We start from the raw sequence: 20,148 nt of genomic DNA, 5'->3' as shown, positions 1-20,148 counted from the left end.
TGACGAGATCGAGTAACTCACTAGGAAAGCGGGCGCCGGGATTAATCAGCTGTTTTATATACATACACAAGTGTACTCTGCATGCCGCGAACGTACACAGAAAGTTCTGGTAATAATCGATAAGTGTTCATAATTGCGGGCTTATACACGCCCATAGATTATACGCGTTGTGCTCAGAAAGTTTGTTAAGATACACGCGATTTTTATTCTCACGAATCGTGTATGCAGTCTCGAATAAATTATTAACGCGAACGAAACAAAATATTCAATGACGGCGGAAAAACTCGTTGCCAAATTGTATTTTTCTACAATACACGAACGACATGCTTAAATCCTGATAAGAAAAGAGCTTTTGGCAAATAAGAATTAATATGAAAAAACTTTTCTTGAAATAAGTTGCACCGTGTTTGATTGCATTATTTCATATTCGTTTATGTATACTACTCAAGTATTTTGAGCATATCTTAGTTTATTTTGAAATGTGCCATATATTTGGTCGCAATTTAAAATCACGTAAACAACGTACGAAATTTGATTCGAACACATAATCTAATCTTAGCAGCAGAGGCTGTTCTGACATAACTCGATTTGAACATATATTCTATATGTTGCGTTAATGTACAAGCCTTGAGGCATTATACACTTATCTCAGAGTAAACCTATCACGCAAATTGTGCGAAATAGATATGAGATAGATTTATCAATCTTTTAATTGAATATCCGACAAGACCATTTTACATATACATGTAGCTAATTATTTCTCATTTTGTTTTTGGTCATTTTTAATATGTTGTTATGTTTTACAACTTCTTTCTTAAAGTAAATGAATATTATATATATATATATATATATATATATATATATTTATTTGTGAATATATGTATATATATTCAAATTTTATTACAATACATTTTCAATAAATGCTAATTTTCCCACACAAGCGAGCCGATAATTCCATCACGAGACAAATATTAATTGAACACGCATCGATATCGCAACTTGATACGGGTGTGAATAATCCCGATAGAATTATTACGAGTGAGGTTTCTTCAGCTGTATATTTAACGGATAATCATTTAATTACTTAAACAGATATTGCCGATGCAAACGAGTTATTAATTGAATGTAACAGGATTAATGGGATTAATATCGGCACACTTCGGCCGAGAGCGCGTAAATTCCGCGCGTAAATTCCGCGATGATATCCGTCGCTCCAATTTCTTTGAAAGTTTCCAAGAGTATCGCGGCAAGCTCGTGGGACCGCAGGTAGGAAAGGGCAACGGACAGAAGAACCACATTCCACGTCGCCTTTTTTTCGAGGAAATTGTGAAGTGTTTTAAGCAAGGCGCATAATTCCTCTCGACGTATATTCACGGTAACTTCCGATTTTCTACCACCGGGCCCGGCCCGGCGCCATGGCTCTTAATATTGGATTTTTGTGCCGTCTAAACATGAACACTTGAGCGTACTTTTCCTTAGAGAGTAGGAGTGCGCGTGCACCTGTACTCGCGTACAACACTCACACACATACACGCACACGGCCGAATGAGGGGTATCGCATACGCAAACACTAAAAGCCGTCGCGCCCCCAATGTTCTCTATCATCGTCGCTTTATTCAAACTGCTTGGTTACTCACCTTGCCGCGCTCGCGAAAGTATTATTCGCATAAATCCGTCGTTACCAGTCGGAAGACTCGGAAGCTGATAATCCATGTAAACTTGACAGGTCCTGTAACATCAACCGGTATATCCATTTTAAAATATCGTTTGTAAAGATCTATAAGGAAATATTATATATGTATAATAATACATGTGTTTCTTTTATAAACAATAATGTACAAAAATGTCTACTTTAAGGTCCAACAGTGAAGCGTGCGAGAACAAGTGTTAACGTGAAAGTTTCCGTAATGTTTCACGAAGAGTGAGTTTATTTATCGGTCACTGTTGTTTCCGCTGAACTTCACCATCTTCGGGGAGTTTAACCCGCGAAATCGAATTTTATATTTTACGCTAGTTTCTTGGGGAAACCATCTCGCTTCCGCTTCTTATTTTCGCATCAGGGAGCTGTTACTGTGTCGCGATACCGCAATCCGCTTTTCCGTCTCGTGCTGCTATTCATGGAGACGACTTCTTGAATGAAAAAGAACAAGATTGCGCGCCTTGCGGAAACGGTATTCTCGCCTCCCTCATTTCGGCAAATCGCCTGCGCCGTACAGTTAATTAATTATCTCGCGTTTCAATCTACCGTGGCGGCCGGCGGCCGTGTGAAAGTTTTATCTCGGCTCCGTTATCGCACGGTATTCATTAGACTCATCGGTATTTACGCCGTCAAATACGCCGGCCGGTAGAGTTGTTTGCAAAACGCTATAACGCCGCTCCAATGATTTTAATATATTTATCCGTTAAACATGCGCCGATGTGCACGTTTGTTTACAGGTGCGTCAGCGAATTTGCGGAAAATGCCGATACCATTGATTTCCAGCTGAAAACTCCTCGGGTCTAGCATTTAATTGGTATTAATAGGTCATTGGAATTCGTGCCGCGCTCGTCGTTCCCCCGATTCAAGCCCACCCTGGTATCGCGTTTCCTTCCGATTTCGATCAATCGATCGATCGGATCGAGGTGATTCGCGTCGGCGGCACATCACGCGGAATTACACGGACGCGACGTCAGTTTGGTAGAAAATCCCGAGACGCATCCGCCCGCGCCGGTCTTGCATGAACAACGGATAGTAACGAGGGACGCGCGTACGTGAGGGAGGATGGGCCGGAGGAGGGAAGGAAAAAAAAAGAGATCAGTGCGGCGCAACGAAGGGAAAAGGATAGGATTGCGGCACGGACGAGCGAGTATCGAGCGATCGTTTCGGCGAGGCGCGCACGTACCAGGCCGAAATCCCTGATTTACCGCTCGAGAGGACCGCTGCTTACTATTCCCCGACCGCTTGCAGCCACGGCGACGCTAATTCGTGTGCGTGCGTGTATTAATACGAGCGGGACGTGCGCACAGTATCATACACTTATGCGCGCGTGACGATTTTTTTTTCCTCCTGTTTAGCCGCGGAGAATCCACGCGCGCGCGCCCATATTAGCCGTGTCACCCGCATGGTGCCTTGCATATGGCACGTGTACACACCCTCACAATCGTGTATCTAAGCGAATTTGTCTCTTTCTCTATCTGTCGCATTTAGCCGAATGTTTACACGTATTTATACCCTGCCTAACTATCCGCCATCCCTTCTCTCCCTCTCGTGCATACGCGCATTTAGTCAGGTTTGTGGATAGCCACGCGCACGAGAGGAAGAGCAACGGCCGCGTAGTTGCGGGGGAGGAAGAGAGAGGGACAGCGAGACACATCCCTGTGGAGGTGCTCGCACATGTGCATGTGCGCACGTAATATCATTTACACTCAGCGAAATCTACAAACGGCGCGAGACCGCGGGCTTGCCGAGCACCGCGCGCCGGTTTATCACGTTAATATATCGTCCCAGATTAATCGGTTACTTTTTAGTTCCCCGAGTTTCCCGATCATCGCGCGGTAATTTCGTAAATGGCAATCTCGTTAAAACTTTGCGATAACGCGAGACCCAGCGCCGATCCCGCGGGACGAAAAATTCGATGGCGCGTGGATTAGTCGAGCGTCTTTAACTGTTAAAATACCATCCGTAGCACACGTTCGCGTTTAAATATAGGCAAATATGAAGGATCGTACGAGAGCGCAACAAACATCTTTTTGTTCTTTCGCGCCGTCACAAGAGCATAAATAAATAGCTAACGTGAGTAGCACGTAACATTGCGCACGCACGAGCGGCACGATCACAATATAATGCAACATCCTCCTCAACAACATCTCCTTCTTCATATTTATTGCCAGAAGTGCGCGCGAAGAAAAATCCTCGCGCTCAGTTTTCATTTCCACCCTCCGTGCGGCACTGTACGGGCTGTTTGCCATGGACTCCTTAAATTTTGCAGAGCATCCCGCCCGCCGTACTCGCGAACGGGCAGACGGACAGATCCGAGCTGCTTCCTCCCTCTTTCACCCCATATCTCCAAACCCTCCCCCGTCCTTATCCTTCCTTCCCGACGGAAGGAAGGCGGATTCAAAGCCGAGGCGTTGTCACCGCTTTTCCACGGCGTAACGACCCATCCTTCTTCCCTCTTACGCTCTTCCAACACACGCACACACACACACACACACATAGACAGACACTCCACGTTCATTCCTCTTGTGACTCTCGCCTTCTCTCGCACAATTCCTCCTTCGCCTTTCTCTTTCCAGTCTGAAGATCAGCTCGAGTGGCTCGGCGTTTTGCGTGTTCCGGCAATTATTCCTCGGCAGTCGTTAATCTCCACCCCCGCCATCTCCACCCTACCGGCACCTACGACCCCTGTCGCGTAAATACGCACGCATTCCGGCAATCTCGTTGTCTCACGTGAGAGCACTCGAGGCGCTTTTTTTTCCCCTCGCCTCGGTGACTTGTTCTGAATAAAACCGCGTGCACATCAGTAAGCAATTAGCAATGAATAGTAAATTGTAAACAGCGAAACAGAAAGGTTTATTTACTACTGCACCGTGCAAAATAGGTTTTTTTAACTTATTAGTAAACAAAATAGAGCAAAAGCATTGCAACTACTTTATTATGCTTTTTTAATAGAAGATGAAACATATACATATTATATTCCTTATACCGTCATCATTAGATTAACCAAATAAACAAATGTAAGTATATAATTTTAAGAAAAGTCTTAACAAGTTTCGTATAATTCATTTATATTCTTTTAGACAAAAATATTTAATTCTTCTTATTATCTCCTTACATGATGTTCCAATATTTGTATTCGGTGCGTCTAACAAATTTCAGAATGCAATTTGCGTCTGTCCTATTCATGGATATGAAATGGAGGAGAGAGATAACCGAGAATAGTAGAATAGTAGAAGATGTCTTCTGCGACTTCCGTCCCGTGATTACTCCAAGCTCCAGAGTCACCGGAGTAAAGTGACCGTAAAATTCAGCTGAATCTCATGGCTCCAAAAATTTAAGAGCCTACATTCCTATAATTTGAGGTCTTAAGCCGGCATTTAAGTTGCACGTGCCGCGAGGCCACCCCAGAACGCCCAACATTATTACCGAGCTTAAAGCTCGCGTGCCTTGTAATCTTGAGCAGTGGAAAGTATATAATACGGCAATTGCCAGCTCGTTTGAACGAGCCCTTATGGCGGCACGAATCTTTCTTTTTTTCTTCTTCCCGGCTCTTTGATCGTAAAATATCAGACTGGGCTCAGATTGGATCGTAGCTCTCAGAGGATAACGTGCGCGTCGGCCATGTCTCGTGAACCCTTAAAGTGCCCGTTGTCATCTTGAGAGGTGCTTTGCAAGAGAAATGCTATTGGATATTTATAGAGGTACTTTAATTTTATCTGATTACGGATTTCAACTCAATGTTACCAAGGGCGAATCGATTTTTTTTTCTTTTGCTGTGCCGATCACTTGTATTTGGCATTTCAATTTTATTTTCAATCTCATGTATAATTGAAATAAGACGGATATTTAATTTATACAAATTTTTTTCTTCGAAGAGCACATTCGCGATGTAATTTTAAAATATTAAATTTAAAACGAGTTGATTTGCGTATTTAATTTTACTTTTTATTATTAAAAATAAAATATATGATTGACAGTTTACGAATTTAATTTCGAAAGAAGCAATTTTGGACAAATTTATATGAGTTACACGTCATAAAATTTTCGGAAAGACTTGTATAATTTTCCGAAAATTGAACGTCGGATCTTCGCTTGAAAAGTCGCAAAAATAACCCGATAAAAAGTGAATATCGAGGTAATAATGAACTCATAATCTTGTTAAGACGAATCATTATGAGTGTGATCGAATAATGTTTCTCTTCGTCCGTTCCATAGATATAATCAGTTGTTTTTTTTTTTATTAGTCGACAAGAGAAAACATGTGTCACTGCGATATACATTATTTCTCGTCTCTTTAAAGATCATCCTTCCGTTTTCCCGGATCTATCCATGACAGCTAAGAGGACCGATTCGATTTTGCCGTGACAGCGATCGTTTTTCGGGCCCTGCCCGTTTGGGATCCCGCTTTGCACGCGTAGCACGTAACTTCTCTTCCCTTCGACCGTCCTCGTCTTTCCCTCCTCGGCCATTCTGTACATTTTTCGTATCGCATTCGCGTTTCACGTATCGCACGGCAACGAAATTTCGTGTCCTGTTTTAAATCTGGTTACAGTGATGTATTGTCCGTCTAGCAACGGTTCTTCTTGGAAAATGATTAAACGGAACAAGCTCGTAGCGCATGAAAAGCCATGCGATGCTTAAAAGCTCATGCAATGGGAAAGCCCATGTATCGATATTACAACGCAATATGTAACGCAGCTATAATATAGGACATATAAATCGTAGAGCGGCGTGATTTATTAAAATTGCACGCAAGTTCTATCTCCTTCTATCATTAACTTGTTAAAAATTGTACAACTTATTTAACACACAAAATGTGATTTTTATAATAAATATTCCTCATTTAAACTCACTTTATTTCCAATTTCTATAATCGTTTAATTATTAAACGTTTAATAATTTTAATATATTAAACTGTGACCTATATAAACTAAAACCAGTAGCAATTTAATTAAAACGATTATCTATATTATATTTAATCTTTTAATGAATCAAACTCGTAAAGCGTGGGACATTAAGGCTATTTCGATTTTTCGCAAATCAATTTTTTTCAACGGGAGAACTATTAATTAAAAGGTCAGTTAAAGCTTTGAAAAACGAGTGAAGCTCACGTTTTTCATAATTTGCAGATAGTCGTTAATGCCACGCGAGATCGAGCGGCTTCTCCCGTCTTGAATGCCTTTTTGAAAGCCTTCGGTATCAATAATTCGGAGCTTGATAGTGCTCCTTTCAGAAACGCCGCCTTCTTCAAGATTCCCCGAGAGCGTCGCTTTTCAGCCCAGAATCTCGAGCTCCACGGGGCTCCGTGCCGCTTTAAGTCTCGCCCACCGTAAAAAGACGCGAACGTCGCGTATCGAGAGGATCCTCTGATTACACATGGAGATTCCTCGAGTTGTGAATAGCGTGCGCGTGGAAAGCGGGAGCCGCCGCGTGCCGAATTCTCACCGCACGAAGAACGGATGCGGAAAAGAATGTTTCGTCGAATATAAAGAATCTCGCCGATCTCGTGTACGGGATATCACGGACGTAAAAGGAAAAATCTGTTTATTTTTCCCTTTTTTAAAAACAACCGTTGATATGCAGATGTCAATTTTCAATGTTTGATCGAATGTTGATTCAAAGTCTCGCGAGAAAAACAACGGTTGCGCCATGATTAATAATGTCATAGTGGAATTTCGAGGACGGCGCAGCAGAACGGCGAGTTTGTTTGCTCTATCGTAGTGGTAGAGTCACAACGATTTTCCCTCCGTTCTTTACGATCAAGAGATTAATGTCTTTCGAGCTGGTAATAAGCGAGAGGAGTGCCTCTTGTAACTTTTGACGTTTGAATTTGCACCCTTTGATTTTGGACGCGAACTGTACACGGCGTTCGCCCGTGCGCATCGTTCGGAACAAGAAAAAAGGACCGAGAAGCGTAACGCGCGAGGCCCGGAAAGATTAAATTTTACGGTCCGCGGAAGCGAAACGTAATCGCGCGAGTTCCGTGCCGCACCGCGCCGCGCCGCGTCGTGTTGCATCGCAAAACGCACAGCATCGTCCGTCATGGTGATTCTGGCATCGAGGGACGAAAACGAGGGGAAAGGGCAGCCTCGTTTGTCGTGCGCGCGCGCGCGCGCGCGTACACACCCTTTAATTACAAATTAACGGCTTTAATCAGGAAACTTGCCAGCTAGAGCAGCCTCGTATTTTCGCGTCAACCAACGACGTGTCTGCCCCTTCCTCAGTCCTCCTCTCCCCTACTGCAACGGTATTATCATCGCCAACGCAGCACGGGCGCGACGTATACGGGACCACATCGTTCATCGCCACCTTATTGGCCGAACTTACCAACTAATTTTATTAAAACCCCCTCGCCCTATCGCATCAGCAGTGTATCCCGGCGGTTCGCTCGTTCGATCCCGTAATTTTCACGTAAAAAAAACCTCACCGGCGATCACCGCGGATAATTATATCTTTTTCAATATTTTTCTTGCAAATTGACGACCGTTGACGGTCGTTACCGCGGGATACCGTGGAAAAATAAAACGCTGCCGCACGCGCGCGCACAACAAACGAAAAGTTCGGGGCAAAGTGCATGTCGGTGCGAGTGGCCGCTCGATATCTATTTAGTCTTCCGTTACTGTGTAACACGCCCGGCGGGCACACGGAATAACGCGGTAAATTACGGTATTTGGGACGTTTATGGCGCGGCCGCGCTGTGTGTTTCACCGGTAACGATCGGTCCGCCCTAAAATATTCCACCGCGTATATTTTCGCAGTATCTTTTTCAGACGCGCGCACACAAGTCTCCGCTGTAAATCATCTCGAGAGCCTTAAAGGGACAAGAAAGCGACCTATTGAAAAGATTTAGACCGAGATTTATACGTTCAAGCATCGATCGGAAATGCTTGTTATCGCGATGAAATTTGTGAAAAACAATATAACGTACCGCAAATGATATTACGCGAAGCAGCACGTAGATCTTCATTTAATTTATATCATCGCACTGCGGATTCTTGGCGCGTCTCGTTTAAGTACGGGGCCTTCGTAGATTTAATATTTAATCGATAGTCGATACCATATATCTATACACCGAAACTTACGCTGGAATTCTCCGCATGACAACAAAGAGTAACGTTACGCGCGACGTGGTACTACTGCTACTAGTTTCCGCGATTTATATGTATGTGAGAAACACACCTCTCTTAGTAAAGAGCGGGTCATTAATGCTTCTCCTCTTTCCTTTTTTCGTCCGCCCTCCGTGAGCACGAGCACGGGTGATATTCTCGCGCGTGCGTTTCTCACCCAGCGTCTCCCATCTCAGCCGTTATTTGCCGCTCGCTTAATACTCGCCTCTCTCGCGAGCTCGTCCGGGAACACATAAATCGCGGGTGACTTTGATGTCACGTTAACAGTTACGTTGTATCTATTCTTTCTTCTGACATGCGCTCGTATATTTTCTCGCAAAAGCCATCTCGAATGTGCCTCCCCTCGAGGGCACCTTCTCGAGCTCCTTTCACGACGCACGGAGATTGCGTTCCATCAATTCACGCGTACTCGTAACTCGTAACACGCGCTGCAGTTCGCACCGGCGCATTCTATGTATAAGCGCGTTATTAAGAATGACACGGCTGGCTGACTAGAGTCGCCCGTTACTACTTACTCGCCAACCTGCCAAGTCGTAGATTCGTAGGTCGCGTAGATTCGTTAAGGGGTATCGTTATTCTTCGAGGATTTATGGAAGAAAAATCGAATACTACGATCTTACGAATGTTCCGACATGAATTTTATACCTCGCTGCCTAAGTAAGCTTGAAAAAAAGCTCGGATAATACGGTCCGTTGACCGGCTCCTTAATAAATAATGCTCTGCAAACGTTGCACGCGATCGCACATTTAGGATGACCATTAATCTTATCGGATCTCGGTCGTTAATATTTTACGTTCGGCAAATATAGGAGGACGGAATCGCTTTTACGCTCATGCTAATAAATTATACGCAAGATTTTTGGAATGATTTAGTTTAGTTTGGCATTATGGATACCGTTTTACATTTGTTTGCGCAGTATTATTAGCACCATAGTTTCTTTTTTTTTAGCCGCCAATATTCTCATAATTGTAATAAAGGTTTGAAAAAGAGATATTAAAAAGCTAAGTCAACCAACTTTGGTATTTATATTGGCAGTACGATGAATCTCGTGAAAGTATAATTTGTACGGTGAGCTTTTTCCGTCCTCGCTACATACATCTCTATCCCGTTAAAAAAAAAAAACGATTTTAAAAACGATGAAGGAATTTTTCCTGGAATGTAGCGATCGTGTAATTGAAACGATAGATACAGAGTGCAGCTGTAAAAGAGTTTAGGTGTTACTACACGCTACTCGTGGGGATCTCGCGTGTGTAACACGGGTGAACGAATGAGGTTACAGACGCCAGTGATGCTCAACGTTTTTGGTCCGCTGTTTTTAACAGTTTAACTCTAGTCTTAAGATGATTGCAATATGAAACATTCCAATTAATCCATAGTAGCTTACACGTTTTAATGAGCCCAGATTAAGAATGTTGAGATTATTAAATATTGTACAACTTATTTTTCAATAAATTCGAATTATATGTGTATGTGAAACGTGAATGTCAAAAATCCTTAAAAGTACTTATTAATTTCATATTTGACATGTCGCTTAGAAAAATTAATGAACGGTTTCGATAAACCGATTAAATTCACTGACACGGAAATGATAGTGAATCAACATGAGGAACGTATCGCCGACGTTTGTAATTTGCGCGACGTTACCTTCGCTCGCCTGAGTGATCTCGCAAGCGCATTTGACAGGATTAGTTGACTGCGGCACTTGTAATTAACAGCACTTATCTAAACGAGTTCGGGAGCCCCCGCGAGCTCAGGGATTAAATTAGATTCGTGCAATCTATTACGCGCGTCCGGAAGAAACAATAGTCGCTCGCGTTGTAACTACGCGTTGCGCTATACCAGGCGGTCATGCGCAACTACGCCGACGCCGCGACGGTTAAAAAGGTCGACGTGGGAATCATCCGACTACGAGACCGTACACCGCGTTCTTGTTTCAAAACCGAGCACACACGGACCGCAACGCAGATTTAGATGCAGGCGGGATTGTTCGGCAGTGACTCTCCCTCGTTTTGTTGAACGTCTGCGAGAGTGCCTCTTTTTAAAATGTCGACATTTACATAACATTTCCATCAATAAAAACTTGAAGAGATACAAGATAAGATTCACAAAACTTTTATGAAAAAATATATAGATAGGTTTTGCAGAGTAGCTGCTACAAATCACAGCAGCTACTTACAATCATAGATTCGGGTTAAAATTATATAATTTTAGCGGAAAGGAGGAAATTATTTTCGTGAAAGGGTGAGCTTTTCCAAAGCGACAGAATCGCGACTACAATGGCGAGAAGATGGAGTTGATCCAAATATTGGAACTTTGCCGCAACGAGCACGATTAAAATCACCATCGTGACGTGCGTCTCGTATATACGACTCGAGCGCTTTGTCTCCGCGTTCATAGCACGGTCGCTCTCGACTCGAACAAGCGACAACCTCGTCGACCTCCCTTTAATAATTCAGCAGCACTGCCTTCTGCCGCGAATCCTGTTCGTAGGAGTGTGATAGGGGTAAGGCGACGATATACCTCCAATACTCCGAGTCCCTGAAAATTTCTTGTCGAACCTTGGCACCCTACACCGTCAACGAGAATATACGACATTGTCGATAGGAGCACACAAGCGGATCTAAAAAAAAATGAACGAACCCAAACTTTGTTATAGGACCATCACAACGCGATAGCGTAAACTCGAAAAATCAATGTACCGAATAAAAAATGAATGCACGTTCAGAAGATGAGAAAACCTAAATCTGTTTAATATATATTAAGTCTTGAAATAGACACTCTGACTCGCGTATTGTCTTATTTCTTTTTTTTTTATCCGTTCTACTTTTCCATACGAAAAAGAATGAATGAGCACCATCATACTGTCGAATTTAATGAATGTCGAATATCTTCATTGCTATATCTCAAGTTCTGATTTTATTGCGGGTTTGCGGAACATGTAACCAACCAATATTAGATCAAGAAGTGTAATTTACATCTATTTCGAATTAATCAAATGGAAATTCGGTGTAATATAGATCATGTAATCAATGTTGCAACGCGTCTTCTAAAGATTATACAGATCAAAGATACGATGTAGTAATCGCCATCGTCAAATTTGAGTTTCGCAGATAATTTGTGCACATGAATCTGTTGAAAGTAAATGCCTGGGGGAAGAATATTGCATCAAATAGACATTTTGATACGGAATGAACATGTCTTAATGTGCATGCGCTTACGTGAACAGATTATAAACGATCCGAATAGATAAAATACTTAGCATTTTAAGAGTTATTTTTTTCACCCCTTTCGCACGAAAGCACCATCGATATTCGCTGATTAGCCAGACGTAACCATTTTTCCAAAATTAATTTGCAGCGCGCGATATGTAACCGGTCAAAAGCGCAGCAGTTATTTGTACGCTAAAGTGGCTAATTATGCCGGGATGAATTTTGGAGCGTCAACGTGGACGTGCATAAAATACCGTGGTATTTGATATGAAAATCGATTACGCAGACTGCACTTTATCGCAACGTTCCGATGACGAGCGAATGTGTTTGATCTCCGGCGTTCGTTCCATGTTTAGCCTGCGGTATCTGTATTTAATTGCCAGTGCATTGCACGCCTCGTTATTTCCATCACGCGAATTGGCAATATTTAAATAAGCTCAACACAAATGTGCTTTCAATCCTGACAATTAATCGATCCGATCGTTCGTATTCCGTAATTACAGGCGTTACGTTTGTCCACTCGAGTGACTTGAGAAGCTGGCGCTCGTCGTTTCACTATCGAGCTGGCAGGCCGGCAAATGTCCACCATTACCGTTCGCTCGCAATTCAGCTAAATTAATTAACGGGGACAGAGAAATGTTCTCTCGGTTCGCAACGCCGTCATCGAATTGCGGTACAGTACGCGCGTCACGTGTTTTTCAAACTTCGAATGCACTCGAAAACTTTTACGCGTACACGGACCAACTTGGTATCTCATAACTCGACGTGTAACGCTAGGAACCTCAGCCGCGCGTGCAAAAAGTTACGAATTCGCAGAGACAGTCGAAGAATCGTAAGTGGGAACTGGACGAAACGAGGCCGTATAAAACTGTGCGAGCTGTGGTACTTATTGTTAGTCGATTCCCGCTGGAAGTTCAACTCGTCAAAATCGAAGCCGCCACGGTCGCACGATGAAACGGAAATATCTGCGCACTAATCTGTATGCGCGAGATTGTAATTATAGCCCACCGCGTTAAAAGGCGAGATCTCGCCAAATAGAAGACAAACCCGAGCCGAGTATATGTATATACCGCGTATAATTTACTTTCAAATCCAATTATACAATGGCAAGGGATCTTTGGTCTTTGTCCTTCTCTCTCTCTCTCTCTCTCTCTCTCTCTCTCTCTCTCTCTCTCTCTCTCTCTCTCTCTCTCTCTCTCTCTCTCTCTCTCTCTCTCTCTCGTTCCACTTTGAAATAAAGTACGTCTTTCGATTCTGGGAGATCTTCCGATCCTTCCGCTCAGTTTTAATGGTTCATTACAACGCTCGTATGCCTCCAGCTGGCCGCGAGAGCTCCGGGCTTATTAAAAGTCCCGGCCGGTCGTTTCGCATATGGCAATACAGGGGATATAAAAATTTAAAAAATGTAGATATACGCCAATGGCTGCGCTGGATGCGCCTAATTGAGACCAGCGCTTTAAAACGAACGAGCGCTGCTCGATGAAGGGAATCTTTCCTTGTGCGGAGACGAGTACGGTCGCCGAGCAGAGAACGCGAGGAATTAAAAGGACCTCGTCCGGGACGTCGCGTCGAGGGAAAACAGTCGTGCGGGACGTACACAATAACGAGAAGTAAATTGAGAGGATTACCGACGTAGGACACGCCGCGGTAAGCTTTAAACTGTCCGTTGCGACGAGCCGACTCGCTCGCAAGCTGCTGGCGGGCTGAAAATGCGTCAGGAGTTCCCGGGGATCGGTCACATATGCAATGCCTGACACGTTTCACCAGGAGCCTCATGTAGACGAATATAAATGGCGACGAAACGGCCGGAAACCCGCGGGCGTTTTAATCTACCGGCCAGCGGAGCTATTACTCGCCACCCGGTGGAAGTCGTTTCGAGACGATGTGTATGCATGTAAAGGTATATGTGCGGGCACCTGGCTTCCTCCGCGGTTCCACCGTCCCAGGAACAATAGAAATTAGAGCTCTACCTATCTCCATGAATCACAGGTCTCTAAATCTCCATTTGGGGGAGAGGGGCAGAGGGGAAAGGTATTATTTCTGTCCGACGCGAAATTTTTTTTTACGCGTTGAATTTTTTCCATCGGACTTCCACAGGCCTATTCGCAAACGTTTCGCGGCCAATCCGCTTCTTCTTCCCGAACCCGCCGTCAACTTGAGTATTTTACGCCGTACACACAGATTGGTAAAAAAATGTATTACCTTCGAGAGACTTCGCAACGTGCATATATTTTCCGTGGTTAAAGAATGCCAAGCGAGCAATCGCGCTTATAAAAAGCTGCAAGGAGAAACGGAGAAGCGCGGAGGTAGAGAGAGGCAGCGCATCGCTCTAGGATGCATGAGGTCATGAACTCCTCCGGCGAATTTATCGCTTTATTTAAAGGCCACTACAAGCTAACGAGACGGTTGACATATCCACTTTTCCACCGCGAGTACAATTTAGTGGCACGTTACACGCCAGCGCGCCGCCCCTTCTATGAGTTATCATCCTTTGAAAGCCCCCGCGCATCTTCCGAAGCATTAATCTTGCTTGGAATCCCTTGCACCTTGGGCACCACCTGGTACATGATAACGTGGAATGAAGCTCCCCTATTCGTAGACAGAAAGTAATTTGTTTCGGTTAACAACACTATTTGTAGCTTTGTTCGTGGCGAGATCGAAACAACTTCCATCGACGATATCTCACGTGGAATACCCGCTGTTGGCTAGGTATTAAGAGCGAGATTGAGAAACCTTGGAAGGCGAAGAGATTACGCGGCGCGAAATAATGCTTTAAGTAATTATTACAGCTGGAAAATGTCAGGACGGAGCACGCTAATGAAGATAATACTCGCGCTGTAAATCGTGCCCACATTAAAATGCGCTCTCCTTTACTTCCCTCCTCCCCCTCTCTCTCTCTCTCTCTCTCTCTTCTCGGACAGGGGAAGGTGAGATCGGTGGTTGTAGGTAGAGAGAGGAAAACAGGCGCTTCTCTCCTGTAGCAAAAAGGATTATCCACCGTGAAACTATTTACTGATTTAAACGTCGCATAAATCTTCCCTTCTAGTTCAACGGAGATTTTACTTAAAGGCCAAGGAGAACTTGGCGCCTACCCTCTTCTGACTAAATTCATCGCTTTATTTAAAGCCCCATACGAACGTAACCAGGCGGGACGCGTATCGCGTTTTATGCTTCGCGGGAAATATTTACTGTCTTCACGCACGCTACTGTATTCTCCATGTTGCCTTATCGCGCTATACCCGTGCGCGAGGAAAGAAAGGGCTTCCACGTAGTCCTTTACCTAATCAAGTATTTACGAGGCCGATACTGAGGCCATCGAACGTATAATAACTCGATGCAATACAGCCGCAAGCTGAGGAGTGGCGCGACACGATGACTTTTTCGTGCCAATGACGTACCTAATGCCTTCGCAACAAAAATTCTATTGCTGGAATTTCTGCCTGAATACCTCACCCTTCTTCCGACCTCTCTATTTTCTTCGGATAGTAGCCACGCTATCCGAAAACGCCCAGAGGCAACAGCAATGGTGTCGAGAGTAAACATTAATTTCGCCGAAATTATACGCATGACCTACCACTAAAATATCGTTCCTTTCCCGTCACGCGATGTCCAAACAAACGGCGGATTACCTTTGTAATTGTCGAGTAATCTGGCGCACAGTAAGGTGGCCGGCCCTAAAAATTCCCGCAATACGATCCGCTTGTAACCGGATCGCCATATTGGGATTGTAAGTCACGCGAAGAGTATCCGCTTTGAACACTTAACGTCCGACTTTGTCGGTGGCCGTAGACGTCGTAATCGTCGAGTCTCCTTCGCGCTCTTTTACGAGCTCGTATGTACGATAGTAAAAAAAAAAAAACCGTGTCCGTGCCATTTTGAAGGCTCTTCCCGCCCGCAAGTACGGACGAAAAGTGTTCGTATAAAACTGCATTTTCTGCCAGCGTGGCGCTCAAAACTCCACTTCGCGCTCGGTTATTACGAGGAGGAACGAAACACTGGCGGACAATGACCCAGAAATATTTTTAGATGTCCTATAAAAGCGAACATCGATATACGATGTCTAGCTTTGACGTCACGTATGTAGGAGGTAAAAGAAAGCCGAGAAGCGATAAATAGGATTCCCGGGATCTATCGTGCAACCGGCGCAAATTTTTGGGATACGACTTCCCTGGTTTTTTTTCAGCTAATGGCAGTAAGATAGCAATTGAATTGAATTTTCCGACTATCAGTTCCACGTGCATTATGGACGGCTCTCAAAGTTGTTATTTAGTGCAAAGTGCACCATTGTTTATTTTATTGTTCGTGCAATTCGCAGCCATTAGCGATATTGCAGACCGAGCAGATCTCTTCGCCATCGCGCGTAATCTCGACCGCAGACCGTGACGCACTATGTAATTTAACGGTGTACCACTTCGCATAACTCTCCAGCAAAAAAAAATAATAAAAGAGAAGAAAGGCAAGACAATGAAAGCGGGGTGCTAGTTTTATCTTTGTGTCGCGGGTAGCCGTCCATCTCTTGAGGGATGGCAACCTTAAAGTAGTCGATCAAAAACACGCGTAGCTTTTGGGTCAGGGGCCAATTTCCCGCCGGCTATAATCCGAGCACATAAACATTCCCGATAAAGGCGAGCGGTATACTTCTTCACGTATACACCGCAGACGCATCCGCTACCGCTCACTCCGCAATAAATAACCGTACAGTTTTAGGGTCGCACGCGGATCTTTCCGATTGTCTGACGTCATTCAGTTTTTACTACCCGTCACTTAACAGTTTCTCACGTATCTCCGCGTAGTCCCTGTTAAACTATTTATATCGCGTCTCAAACGCATCTTTTGCAAAAGATGGACTCGGTTGAGCACTCAAGATAAAGTGCCGTAAGAATAAAATGCCTTGATATAATCCAGTTTGAATGAAAAGTAATAAAATAGCAAATAAAAAGCGTAAAATTATTTATACAAAATGTCTCTTTGCAGCAACCCTTTTTGTTACTTGCGATTAAATGTAAGAATATGTACTCTTTCTTTCGGATATATCGTTGCTTTTATTTGACAAATATTTTGCAAATAAAATTCAGTCTGACTTGAACTCTTTCCCGCAGTGTATAAAAATTATTTCTTTTTTTCTACTCTTCTTTTATTACAAGAACAAAGTCTTGCAATATGCTTGAACTGTAAATCACAAGAATATTAAATCGCGTGTGACATTCTTGCTAAGAGTACTAAATTGCAAGGAACGCGATTTCCACTTCTATTAGGATTTTTGCGCGAAATATCGCGGAGTCATTTGTTTTTTTGCTTGCGGTCGCAATAGTTTCTGCGAGCGGTTTAGCTGGATACTCCAGAAGCCCACGCTCGTCTCCGACTAAAAACGAATGCTGGGATCTCCGTATCGGATGACCGGTCAAAAGAGTGAAGGCTCGGCATGCTGCGAAAGGAAACTTAAAGAACACGATTTCGTTGGCTCGTTCCGCTTTCCTACATGTTTTCTCACAATTCTCTCTCTCTCCTTCCCTCTTTCTTCCCTCCCCTCCCCTCCCTATCCTTCTTTCCCGTCCTTTATTTTGCTCTTTACATCAGCGTTCGCGTTCATGGGAAAACTCTTTGAGTGAACGCATGCCGCGCCACGTTTTCGTCGTACGGACGTAGGTGAAGAAGTTCCCTTTATACTCGGACCATGTCGAAAGAGGCCGGGAGAGTGAGGACGAAGAAAGAGCGCGCCGATGTGTAACCGGTAAATGTCACGCGACCGTAATTTATTTATGGACCCGAAGGGGTGATGGATGCGACGATGTTGCGCGGACGGCGCAGGTAGATAGGTCGAATCAATCGATGCCGCGGGACGCTCGGCGATAATACTGCTGCGATACTTTTCGGATATCCGGATAACGGAAAATTACGCGGAATCGCACAGCGCCAGATACTAGATATGTCAGAGTGTCACGGATAAGAAAAAAGATCGAGATGTGTATGCATGATAAATGACACGGCAAAATTAGACAACACCCAATCTGAATAAATTCGAGAAATCAGCACAAACGACTGCATTCTTCGCTCCAATCTTTTGATCGCGAGTATGTAACGGAGGACACTTTATACATATATATACGTATTGTAGATATTGTTATTCTTTTTTACATATTAAAAACTCTTGTCATGATTAATTGAACCATGGATCAGTTTTGTAATATGTTTCAATTCTGCATTAATTATTTTCAAGTAGAATCCAGATCTGCATTTTAAAATCTACCTGCATTTGCGCGAAAGGCTGAACGAAGCTATAAAGATTTGTAAGTGGTCGAAGTAGCGAAGAACGCCTTTAATCTCGTCTATGACGATCTCGCACCACGCCTGTCAAGCAATAAGTGAATGAAGGCTTTATCTTTGTGACGAACCACGTGCGTAAGTCTCTTAGCCAACTTTCACGTAACTTGTCCACGGAGACACAATAAAACCTTTTATATCGCATGGCTAGGGCAGACTTGCCCGCGTGTGCACCTTCGTGACTCGTTCTCGGACATAGAGAACCACCCACCTGCTTTTTGTCGTCGCCTCACGAGTATATCTCCCGTTACCTAGCACTCGCGTGACTCTTCCTCAGACATAATAAAACCTCTTTATCCATCCGCCCTAACTACCAACCCCATCGTACTCGCAAACATCCTCCATTACTGCGCCTTCATCCGCTCCTTAGCTTGGCTGGCTTCTTTAGAGTCTTCTTCTTTTCCTTCTTTCTCGACGTCGACGACAACGACGACGACGACGACGACGACGACGACGACGACGACGACGACGACGACGAGGACGCTCGTTTCCCGGACGATCGCGAGAAAGCCTGCACTCGCAAACTCGAGTGCAGTGCGTCGCGAGTACATCACAACGTCGACGAGGAAGATGACGAGTGGCATACCCGCAAAGGGGTGAAACGAGAGCGGGGAAACGAACGGCATCATCCGTAATGGAGGTGCATCGTCGTTCGAGAAACGTAAGCGGATGTTCAATGGCGGCGGCATCGAATCCGCCCCGAATACGAAACAGAAACGGTCGGTCGGGACTTGCAGCGGTGAGATCGCTCTTGGTTACCTGTACTTGAATCGGAGAGATACCGAGGAGAATCAAGATTGTTCACAATAAGATACAGTTATGTACACATTGAACGAGAAGGTGAATAAGCTCTACCGTTGACAGTTAAGAGGATCGGCGTCAATGATGTAACGCAACACAAACAACCGCAACCTTCGGCTTTATTTAACTAATTTATGCAACGGAGAGCGTTACATACGTAAATTGCGAGATATTGCTTCAACTATCATTTCATCGAAAATACGCTCTAAGTGCAAAAGAGAAATTAATCTCTAATATACGCTACCTCTTTCCGGATGTTGTTCTCAAAAGAAAATCAATTACGGAAGAAATAATTATGGAAAACATCTATTGTGTGCGCTGTCCCGCGCGTAATGAAGGCGAACTCGAGCGATCAACCGCGAGCGCGGAGCGGCTGCTTCCCAAAGATGTGCGACGGGGTACGCTTATGAGACGGTACGCGAAATGGGTTAATGACGATTGCATATATCAAGGAGCGATACGCGATGCGGGGAACGTCGAGGTAACGTCGTAAGATATCGCGGCTCGTAATTTTTAACGACGACCGCCACTCGTTTAAATGCTCTCGCGAAACAGCGGCTGGCTCGAGGTAAAGGAAGACGGAAACAAAACGGCAGACCAAGAGACGGGATGGAAATGGCATGGAAGCGACGATGGCAACCCGACGATTCCGACGTCGTCTAATGACCTCGCATTATGCACGGCGGAAAACTCGCTTTAATTAAAGATTATAACGCGTAAAATGTGAATTCGAGTGGCGCTACGCGGTGCGTTTCCTCGTCTCTCAGGTAACCAAGAGGGAACGCGGAAACCGGATGATCGCGGGGATAAGCTGTGCTCTTTCGAAAGGGGAAAGGGTTTCGAAAGCGGAAATGGCAGACGCCCACGAGGATCGTGGCAATCTGCCTCGCGGACAATTTCTCCAGAAGATTTCTATTCCGACTTCATTTTTCGTCTCTCCCCAAACTTGACTTTTTATCGAAAAATCCGTGACTCGACTGAATCTACGAAG

General features: G+C 44.3%; 1 protein-coding gene and 1 long non-coding RNA gene across 4 annotated transcripts in view; one reads left to right on the top strand and one right to left on the bottom strand.

Moving 5' to 3' along the window:
* Positions 1–20,148, top strand: part of LOC139821681 (kin of IRRE-like protein 1) — a 347,436-nt gene that overhangs the window by 203,520 nt on the left and 123,768 nt on the right. The window lies entirely within an intron of this gene.
* LOC139821683 (uncharacterized) overlaps positions 1–20,148 on the bottom strand; it is a 119,976-nt gene that overhangs the window by 69,966 nt on the left and 29,862 nt on the right. Inside the window, exon 3 of the long non-coding RNA XR_011734314.1 lies at positions 1,638–1,729. This is a non-coding gene — a long non-coding RNA (uncharacterized lncRNA). The remainder of the gene's footprint in view (positions 1–1,637; positions 1,730–20,148) is intronic.

The sequence above is a fragment of the Temnothorax longispinosus genome, chromosome 11 (genome assembly GCF_030848805.1).
Source record: "Temnothorax longispinosus isolate EJ_2023e chromosome 11, Tlon_JGU_v1, whole genome shotgun sequence".
Taxonomy (NCBI): Eukaryota; Metazoa; Arthropoda; class Insecta; order Hymenoptera; family Formicidae; genus Temnothorax; species Temnothorax longispinosus.
This window is presented reverse-complemented; position numbering and strand designations above follow the sequence as displayed.